Source organism: Hypanus sabinus, chromosome 23 (assembly GCF_030144855.1).
Source record: "Hypanus sabinus isolate sHypSab1 chromosome 23, sHypSab1.hap1, whole genome shotgun sequence".
Lineage (NCBI taxonomy): Eukaryota > Metazoa > Chordata > Chondrichthyes > Myliobatiformes > Dasyatidae > Hypanus > Hypanus sabinus.
The window spans coordinates 38,292,617-38,303,225 of NC_082728.1; positions in this window are offsets into that span (position 1 = coordinate 38,292,617).

Below are 10,609 nucleotides of genomic sequence, written 5' to 3' on the forward strand. Positions count from 1 at the left end.
ATCACTATCAATACCCTGTTCCTGCCTTGTCCCCATATCCCTTGATTCCCCTATCCATAAGATACCTATCTAGCTCCTTCTTGAAAGCATCCAGAGAATTGGCCTCCACTACCTTCCGAGGCAGTGCATTCCAGACCCCCACAACTCTCTGGGAGAAAGTTTCTCCTTAACTCTGTCCTAAGTGACCCACCCCTTACTCTCAAACCATGCCCTCTGGTACCGGACTCTCCCAGCATCCGGAACTTACTTCCTGCCTCTATCTTGTCCAATCCCTTAATAATCTTATATGTTGCAATCAGATCCCCTCACAATCTCCTTAATTCCAGCGTGTACAAGCCCAGTCTCTCTAATCTCTCTGCGTAAGACAGTCCAGACATCCCAGGAATTAATCTCGTGAATCTATGCTGCACTTCCTCTACAGCCAGGATGTCCTTCCTTAACCCTGGAGACTAAAACTGTACACAATACTCCAGGTGTGGTCTCACCAGGGCTCTGTACAAATGCAAGAGGATTTCCTTGCTCTTGTACTCAATTCCCTTTGTAATAAAGGCCAACATTCCATTAGCCTTCTTCACTGCCTGCTGCACTTGCTCATTCACCTTCAGTGACTGATGAACAAGGACTCTGAGATCTCTTTGTATTTCTCCCTTACCCAACTCTACACCGTTCAGATAATAATCTGCCTTCCTGTTATTACTCCCAAAGTGGATAACCTCACACTTATTCACATTAAACGCCATTTGCCAAGTATCTGCCCACTCACCCAGCCTATCCAAGTCACCCTGAATTCTCCTAACATCCTCATCACATGTCACACTGCCACCCAGCTTAGTATCACCAGCAAATTTGCTGACGTTACTTTTTATGCCTTCATCCAAATCGTTAACGTAAATGGTAAACAGCTGTGGTCCCAATACCGAGCTCTGTGGCACCCCACTACTCACCACCTGCCATTCCGAGAAACACCCATTCACCGCTACCCTTTGCTTTCTATCTGCCAACCAGTTTTCTATCCATGTCAATGCCTTCCCCCCAATGCCCTGAGCTTTGATTTTACCCACCAATCCTCTATGTGGGACCTTATCAAATGCCTTCTGAAAATCGAGGTACACTACATCCACTGGATCTCCCCCGTCTAACTTCCTGGTTACATCCTCGAAAAACTCCAACAGATTAGTCAAGCATGATTTACCCTTGGTAAATCCATGCTGGCTCGGCCCAATCCTATCACTGCTATCTAGATATGTCACTATTTCATCCTTAATAATGGACTCTAGCATCTTTCCCACCACCGATGTCAGGCTGACAGGTCGATAGTTCTCTGTTTTCTCCCTCCCTCCTTTTTTAAAAAGTGGGATAACATTAGCCATTCTCCAATCCTCAGGAACTGATCCTGAATCTAAGGAACATTGGAAATGATTACCAATGCATCCGCAATTTCCAGGGCCAACTCCTTTAGTACCCTAGGGTGCAGACCATCTGGACCTGGGGATTTGTCAGCCTTCAGTCCCAACAGTCTTCTCATCACCGTTTCCTTCCGAATGTCAATCTGTTTCATTTCCTCTGTTACCCTATATCCTTGGCCCATCCATACATCTGGGAGATTGCTTGTGTCTTCCTTAGTGAAAACAGATCTAAAGTACTCATTAAATTCTTCTGCCATTTCTCTGTTTCCCATAATAATTTCACCCAATTCATTCTTCAAGGGCCCAACATTGTTCTTAACTATCTTCTTTCTCTTCACATACCTAAAAAAGCTTTTGCTATCTTCCTTTATATTCCTGGCTAGCTTGCGTTCGTACCTCATTTTTTTCTCCCCGTATTGTCTTTTTAGTTAAGTTCTGTTGTTCCTTAAAAACTTCCCAATCATCTATCCTCCCACTCACCTTAGCTCTATCATATTTCCTTTTTTTTAATGCTATGCAATCTCTGACTTCCTTTGTCAACCACTGTGGCCCCTTTCCCCCCTTTGAATCCTTTCTTCTCTGGGGGATGAACTGATTTTGCACCTTGTGCATTATTCCCAAGAATACCTGCCATTGCTGTTCCACTGTCTTTTCTGCTAGGCTATCCGTCCAGTCAACTTTGGCCAGCAAATCCCTCATGGCTCCATAGTTTCCCCTGTTCATCTGCAACACTGACACCTCCGAGCTGCCCTTATCCTTCTCAAATTGCAGATAAAAGCTTATCATATTGTGATCACTACCTCCTAATGGCTCCTTTACTGTGAGATTGCTTATCAAATCCTGTTCATTACATAACACTAAATCCAGAATAGTCTTGTCCCTGGTCGGCTCTTGTACAAGCTGTTCCAAGAATGCATCCCGTAGGCACTCTACAAACTCCCTATTCTGGGGTCCAGCAGCAACCTGATTCTCCCAGTTCACCTGCATGTTGAAATCCCCCATAACTACTGCGACATTACCTTTGCCACATGCCAATGTTAACTCCCTATTCAACTTGCACCCAATATCCATGCTACTGTTTGGTGGCCTGTAGACAACACCCATTTGGGTCCTTTTGCCTTTACTGTTCCTCTATTGTGATATCCTGCTCACTTTCAGCACTTAAATTAAAGGGTGAAATTGTTCTTTTACTTCAGAGAAGGTTCAAGCCAGCTGCTAATTAAATTTCCTATTACAGTTCCACATTTGTGTGAACCAAACTAATTTCAAATGTAAGCACCAAAATGAGAGAATTCTAGGAACAGGGAAAACAGTCACTGAATTCCCATAAGATATTTAGTGATTTTAAACATAATTGGAAACTTATTGCACAGTAAGAGATTTTCTCTTTACATAAACAGAATCCTAAATGCTCCAATATGTGAAGTTATCACTGAAGATTAGTAAATTCCCTTGTGCCTAGTTTGTGAATAAGCCATTGGCATCAGGCAAGTTTAATAACAATGCCACCATAGGGGACTAGTTGGCCCAGCAGTCCATTTTATTTCCAGGACCCCCTGTTTAAACTCAATCCATGCAGATGAACATGGAAAGCTCCCGTACTATTGGCCAAAAAGGACTTTAGCAAGATCAGGTAAAGACAAAACTAATCCAGTTTCTATGAGACAGAAACTCAGTGGGGAGTTATTGGTGTGTAAGAGAGACAATAGGTTGCAGTGACGTAAGTGGGTGAAAGGACTAATGGGATTGTGTTGTGTCCCAGCATGCACCTGATGTGTGTTGTAAAAAAATAAGCAAAATGTAAGACACACAATTGAAGATGAATAATAATTCTGCATTAGCAGGCAATGAACTGGCAGCTTCAGAGTGGCAAAAGTTGAGATGTCAGCATATTTGCAAACGGAAACATTTATAGTCTGATCGATAATGTTGTAACAGTGTGGTATTAGAAGAGACAAGCAACTCAACGTTGCCTGGAAGTAGAACAATAGTCCACTCCCCTCAAAGGGTTCAGAAGATGTTTAGATCCTTCTGTGTAGTATGGGTTTGGCAAGGTCGGCTGTGGGCAGAGTGACTTGTCCACTGGCCATTTCTCTCAGGAGGCTATGGGTTCACTGTCCACAGTACAATATCCATTAATCCCATTGGGTAATGAAGGGGAGGTAACCTCACACCTGTGATCTATTATGTGTAGTTATAGGTGACTTTTCCTCCCAGCTGTGGTTGTCAGGCCACCACTTTCATGAGAACAGACCACATTGGTAATAGACAGTACATTGAAAGAGAACCTCAAAATAATAAAAGAAACTCGTTGCTCATATGTTAGCAATATCTCAAATATGTTAAGTTTTCAAAATGAAAAATTACAGACAGTTAAAAGTCATTAAAAGATATTTCTGATATATCTGGAATTCGAAGCATGTATGAAAATTGATGTTTTTCCGGAATGAAATGTAATTTCAGGTCGAATTGAACTACATGGGGATTTCTTGTCAGGAATTGTGCTTGTGTGGACAAGTTTTTGACATAGTATGTACACTTAATGATGTCAGATGGAGTGCAAAGCTTACTCAGAACATTGCTGGGAAACAATAGGTCGCGTCCTTCTAAGCAGCACCTCTCATTTTGTGCAGGCAGATAATGCCGCTGTCACCCAGTTCAGTGCTGAGCTCCAGTACTGTCAATGTGCTCCCTCCTACTGTGTGAATCTCCCCTTAAGTGCTCTGGGTTCCTTCAATATCCCAAAGGCATGCTGGCAGGTTAATTAACTATTGCATATCGCCCCAAGTGTAGACAGATGGTAGGAAAATTTTTGTGGGACAGAAGTGAGTGGGCTGATGGGGAAGGAAGGGGAGCTGGTGGGAGAGAAACAGATTACAAGGAAATAAATAGGGGAATAAGATGGATGGTATTGCTCTGAGAAGCAGTATAGTTTGGTTTAAATTGTTTAAACAACTTCCTTCCATGTTATAAAATACATGGAGAAATTAGTTTTTAATGACAGAGCTTCCTCCGCTGCTGTACGATCTAGAGAGGGTTCAACCTGGTACCTAGAACCCAACTTGGATAGATCTCCTTTAATTCAGTTACTTACCACAATCTCTGGTAATGGCCTTCCACTCTATACATTTCTCAACCTTCATCTGACTTCTCACATCCACTATGCTCTCCTCTTATCCTGATGAAGGGTCTCAGCCCGAAATGATGTACGTTTATTTCCCTCCATAGATGCTGTGTGATCTGTTGAGTTCTTCTAGCATTTTGAGTGTGTGCTGCTCTGGATTTCCAGTATCTCAGAATCTCTTATGTTTATGATTTGAAGCTTCTCTCACCACTGCCCATTTCCTTTGATACATCCATTGACCTTCCAAACCTCATGTGTTCTGCTCTCTAACCCATCACCAGTCAGGACCCTGGTCCATTGACCTACCCCCTCCACACATCTGACTACTGAACGGACGCTCCCAGCTGTCAACTGCTTTCAGACTCTCACTGGGCACGTTTTATCTAATCCATGACTATCGCTTCCAACCTGATCTCTCTCCCCTGTGACTATGAATGAATGGACATGTTCTTTGAAGTTAACCATAACCTGGAGATTTAAGGGATGGGTGAAGTTGCAATGTCTCAAATGATGCAATTTGTGAGTGTAAAATGCACCTGTCGGAGACTGGTTCAGACAAAATATCACCGGTTCAAAGATAGTGAAAGAGTAATTTTCAGAATAGGTGAAAGCTATTTTGTGTCAGAAATGTGGTGAGTAATCAAGTAAGGACATTAATTCATTAAAGAATATATCCTTTCATTGCAATTTTGGTGCCTTTTTTAGAGCATGTGTGCAGGCAGTGCACAATCAAAGCTTGTTTTCTCTACCCTGGCTCTGGACCTGTGTAATACTCGACTCTTTTGCTCCTTGAGTAGCACTGATGTGTGGTAGCTCACCCATGCCCAAAATAATCACTGGCACAGATGAATTTCTAAGCTACTGTTAGTTCACTTCTTCTCAAACACCATTACACTTGCATTAATACAATTCTATGAGCATAATTCCTCGAAAGGAAACGTCCAATAAATTATCAGAATAATGGAGTTAGAAGTGAATAGGTTATTCAGAGGGAAAATCTAATTTTGGGATCATTGACTCTGAAACTTGATGAGCTGCAGAAAAACTGAAGTTTCAATGCAATGACATAAACTTTACTCACTGTAATATATAATGCAGAGTCCCTTTACACATGGGTGCATTTTCCTCTCTATTCATTTCATGCTTGCATTGTGATTGTGACTGGACAGGAGAGTTATGTTGTGCGCCTACTTTTCAGCAAAATAATAATGTTACATGCTCTCCATGACATCCAACCTGCAGCAAGAGTCAGCACATAAATCATTTAAGTGCACTGCTTTGCAAGTAAACTTCCTTGGATAGATGCATAACACACATTGATGACAGTACAAATCGGCGAGAAGGCCAGAAGTCTACATTCAGGCTTGTTGAAGGACGTAGATGTCTTTCAGTTAGCAAGTGTAGGTGAGTTTGCAGCACAGAGTGCAAACTCACCTAATACAGTGGCTTCAAATGTGAAATCTTGAACCGTCAGAGATGGAACTTGAAACATTGTTCAAAAAATACACGTCCTCCCCAGGTTATCAGAGGTTTCCATTCTTGAGAACTGTTTGCAACCCAAACAGTTAGCAAATCAGAAATGAGGCCATCCAGCAGTACAATTAAATTTTAAAAATCGGAAAATCAAGGCAAGTGCAGTTAAAGCACTTTCTGGTTAAGATGGTGCTACCGAACGTGTGCGGCAGCTCACTGGTAATTTTTACAAAGGCAAGAAATTCAACTAAAACGTCACTAAAAACACCTTTTCTGAGGTAAATATTTTAAAATTATTGCCGTAAACAGTGAAGGGCTGAGTGATGTCGAGATGAGTTCGGGGGATGAGCCGAGATGGTGTGTGGCAGAATCGATGCAGATGGAGTGAGACATTTGGAGAGGAGAGGTCGGGGCAGTGGAGTTCTGACGGCCTGGGCACAAGGTTGGATTGCTCTGGGCACCGAGCTGGTTTGAAGAGCTTGAGAGCGGCTTTGGGCTGGACAGTGAATTCCGGGCCTGCAGCAAATTGTGCAGTGGGGTGGTCTAGGTCTTTGCAGTAGCTGAGTCCTAATGTGAGGTACAACCTGCTGTTTAGACAATTTAAATGCCAGCCCAAATCAGAGGTGAGAACAGATGTTGCTTGCCAAGGTGTTCACTCCTCTCTCCGGGGTGCCAGAACCTTTCACTGTTCCGTTGTTAGGTCAATTTAAACGCCAACCAAGATAGACTGAAAAGACTATAGGGATCCGAAGTGAGAGCTGATTTTATTCGTTCTCCTCTCTCCATGGTGCTGAGGCTATGGATACTGCCCTTGCCACTGTTCCCCATGCCTGGTAATATGATGAACTGATTAGCAAATCTTTAAGCCTCCTTTGGGCTGCTCCAGGGTTTGGATCTCAGGACTCCATCTGGTTTGGAATGTTGTTGTTGGCTTCAATAATCTTCATGATTTGTGTTATTCCTTTCCTTTTTCTTGTACATTGGGTGTTGGTCTTTTCATTTTTACTTACTTCTTCTTTAATTGGATTCTTTTGGGTTTATTGCTTTGTGGCTTCCTGTGAGCAAACAAATCTCAAGGTTGTATAATTTATCCATTCTTTGATGATAAGTATACTTTAACTCTGACTTTAACTTGACCATTCACAATCCTTTGCATGTTCCAAACCAGGTTCCCACCAGCAGAAGATGTCAACACAGCAACTGGCATATCTAACTCACCACTCTTCTATATGCTCATTCATAGGTCCAGCCAGTACAAAAGTTGTGTATTTGTTTCCTGGGGAAGACATGTAACTTGAAGATGCGATGCATGTATGTGTATCTGATGCAAAGCTGGTCTTTTCCAAGCTCAAACCAATTCCATCTGTCCTAAAAATTCAAGTTGAGAAGAAATTGGATAAGCTGGAACACAATTACGCCCATGTGAAAATTGATCACCACACAGGGTTTTCCTGGTAAAGTCAAACTGACATTGTGTTATGGAGTCTGGAAAATCATACTAAATCCACACAAAATAATAATTATGCCTGCTAACCAGTTCAGAATATTTGTTGGCAGATCAAACAATCACATGAAGATATTAAATTTGACCTTTCCCATGACCATGTGTAATAGAATACCAGTAAATAGTGTCATCAGTAGCAGACCATCACTGAGTACAAAGGAGTTTTCTTATACTCAGCTTCATTCAGTGAAGTCAAGTCTATGCTCAAGGTTCTCTCTTGTGGCACAGAAGCGTAGTGGTTAGCACAATGCTTTACAGTACAGGCAATCGAGGTTCATTTCCTGTTGTTGCCTGTAGGTAGTTTGTGCATTCTCCCTGTGACCGTGTGGGTTTCCTCTGGGTTCTCCACTTGCCTCCCACAGTCTAGAGATGTATTGATTAGTGATACATCTTGTAAATGGCCCCGTGATTATGCTAGTATTAAATTGGGAGACTGCTGAGCATTGCTTCTCGAACAGCTGGAAGGGCCTATTCCATGCAGTATCCCAATAAATACATAAATAAGATCTTTTAAGTAATGGTTGATTGTTTGTGTAACCAATCTGTTAATTGCCATAAATGCAGAAGAAGATTCAATCTTGGGAGAAGTGATCAGGTGATTATAAGATAAAAAATGTGAAGTTATAGTGAAGCAACTGTGCACTTGATTAATAAGAAGTGTTGTACTTTGGTCAAAAGATTAACATCAATGATCAGAGCCAGTGTAGGAAAATGTGGAAGCCATCACAACAATGGCCAAACTTGGAACTTTACTGAATTTCTAAAGACCAGATCATACATTTGACCATTTCGGGTCTTCCATACCAATGCATACTATGTCGGAAATTGATGGGAAATGAAAGCAGATGAATAAAGAACAATTTACATAGGACAAAGTAAAAGAAAAGATTATCAAAGTTATTAAGCACAGATATCTTTGGCTTTTATTCTACTGTAAAGAAATTCAAACTGGCATAAAATGAGACAGGTAACACTCAGGTACAATTTTAAGCCACATTGTGCATGCAAAACAGATCATTTTCACTCAGGGAGTGCACTGGAAGTACATGAAGTGGGGAAGAAACTTTGGGGAGTGGTGAGTGGGAAAAGAAGAATGATGGAGCAGAGGGAATAAGAGTTTTGGATGAGATTAATGAGAATAGGGGACGTAAGAGTGGGGGGGCAATGGGGGTAGAATGTAAATAGGGAAAGGCAGTAAAGAGTAGAGAAGGAAAAGAGATGAAGGGAATGGGACAGAATAAAGATACAGAGAGAAAGGGACTATGCCATCCCATGCCCACACTTTGCTTGTACTTTTACTCTCAGAGTATAGGCTGAGACTAAAGGCAACAGCACCAGTGGCGAAGACCAAGAAGAGAGGTGGAGTTCACTGACTGCTTTGAGTCAGTGAACTGGACAATATATAAAGATTGATCTTCAAATCTGATTGAATACACCACTACTGTCACCGACTTCATCAGGACTTGTGTGGATGAGTGTGTGCCTTCAACAACATACCGGGCATACCAAAACCAAAAGCCATCGATGAACCAGGAGATTCGTAGTCTGTTGAGGGCTACTTTTGTGGCATTCAAGGTTGATGATCTAGAGCTATACAAGAAGCCCAAATATGACCTACAAAAGGCTATTTGAAGAGTGAAGGAGCAATTCTAATTGAGGTTAGAGTCAGAATTGGATGATAGTCAGTTATAGCAGGGTTTGTATGGCATCATATTCTACAAAGCAAAACCTATCAACATGAACAGCTGTGATGCTTCACTCCCAGATAAGCTTGATACCTTTTTTGCATGTTTTGAAAAGGAGAATAAAACTACATCTGTGTGAATCTCTGCAGCATCTGGTGACATGTGATCTTTGTCTTGGAGGAGGACGTCAGAACTTCATTCAAGGACTCTTGGAAGACATCAGGTCCTGTTGGTGAGCTTGGTAGGGCTATGAAATCCAGTGCCAACCAACTGGTGGAAGTGTTTAAGGAGATCTCCACTCTCTAACTGCTGCAGTCAAAGGTTCACACTTGTCTCACAAGGGCGACAATCATACCAGTGCCTAAAAAGTCCAGGGTGTATTGCCTCAATGACTATCACCTAGAGGCGCTCACATCTACTGTGAAGAAGTACTTTAAGATGTTGGGGATGACTAGAATCAACTCATAAGACCATGAGACCTTAATACAAAGGAGCAGAATTAGGCCATTTGGCCCAGTGAAACTGCTCCCCGATTCCATCATTATTATCCCACTCAATCCCATTCTTCTGCCTTCTCCCTATAACCTTTGACATCATGACTAATCAGAAATTATCAACCTCTGCTCTAAATATGCTCAATGACTTGGCCTCCACAGCCATCTGTGACAATGAATTCCACAGAGTCACTAACCTCTGGCTATGGAGGTTCCTCCTCATTTCTGTTCTATTCTGAGACTCTGGTCCAAGACTCACCCACTAAAGGAAAAATCATCTCCACATCTGCTCTATCTAGGCCTTTCAATATTCAATAGGCTTCAATGAGTTACCCCCTCATACTTCTGAACACCAGTGTGTACAGGACCAGAGCCATCAAACACTTCGCACATGTTAAAACTTTCATTACTGAAATCATTCTCGTGACCCTCCCCTGGACCTCTCCAATGCCAGCACACCTTTTCTTAGATAAAAGGGTTAGAACTACTCACAATCCCCAAAGTACAGTCTGAGCAATGCCTTATAACGTTCTTGACATGCTTGTTTATGTATTCTAGCCTGCTCAAAATAAATGCTATCATTGCATTTGCCTTAATTACTATCGATACAACTTACTAGTTAACTTTCAGGGAATCCTAAGCAAGGACTCCCAAGTCCCTTTGCTCCTCTGATTTTTGAATTTTCTCCCCATTTAAAAAATAGCTATGCCTTTATTCCTTCTACTAAAGTGCTTGTCCATACACTATATACTATCTGCCACTTCTTTGCCCATTCCCCCAATCTGTCTCAGTCCTTCTGCAGACTTCCTGCTTCCTCAACATTACCTGCCCATCCACCTATCTTCATACCACCCACAAAATTGGCCACAAAGCAATCAATTCCAAGATCCAAACCATTGACATGTAACGCAAAAAGAAGCGGT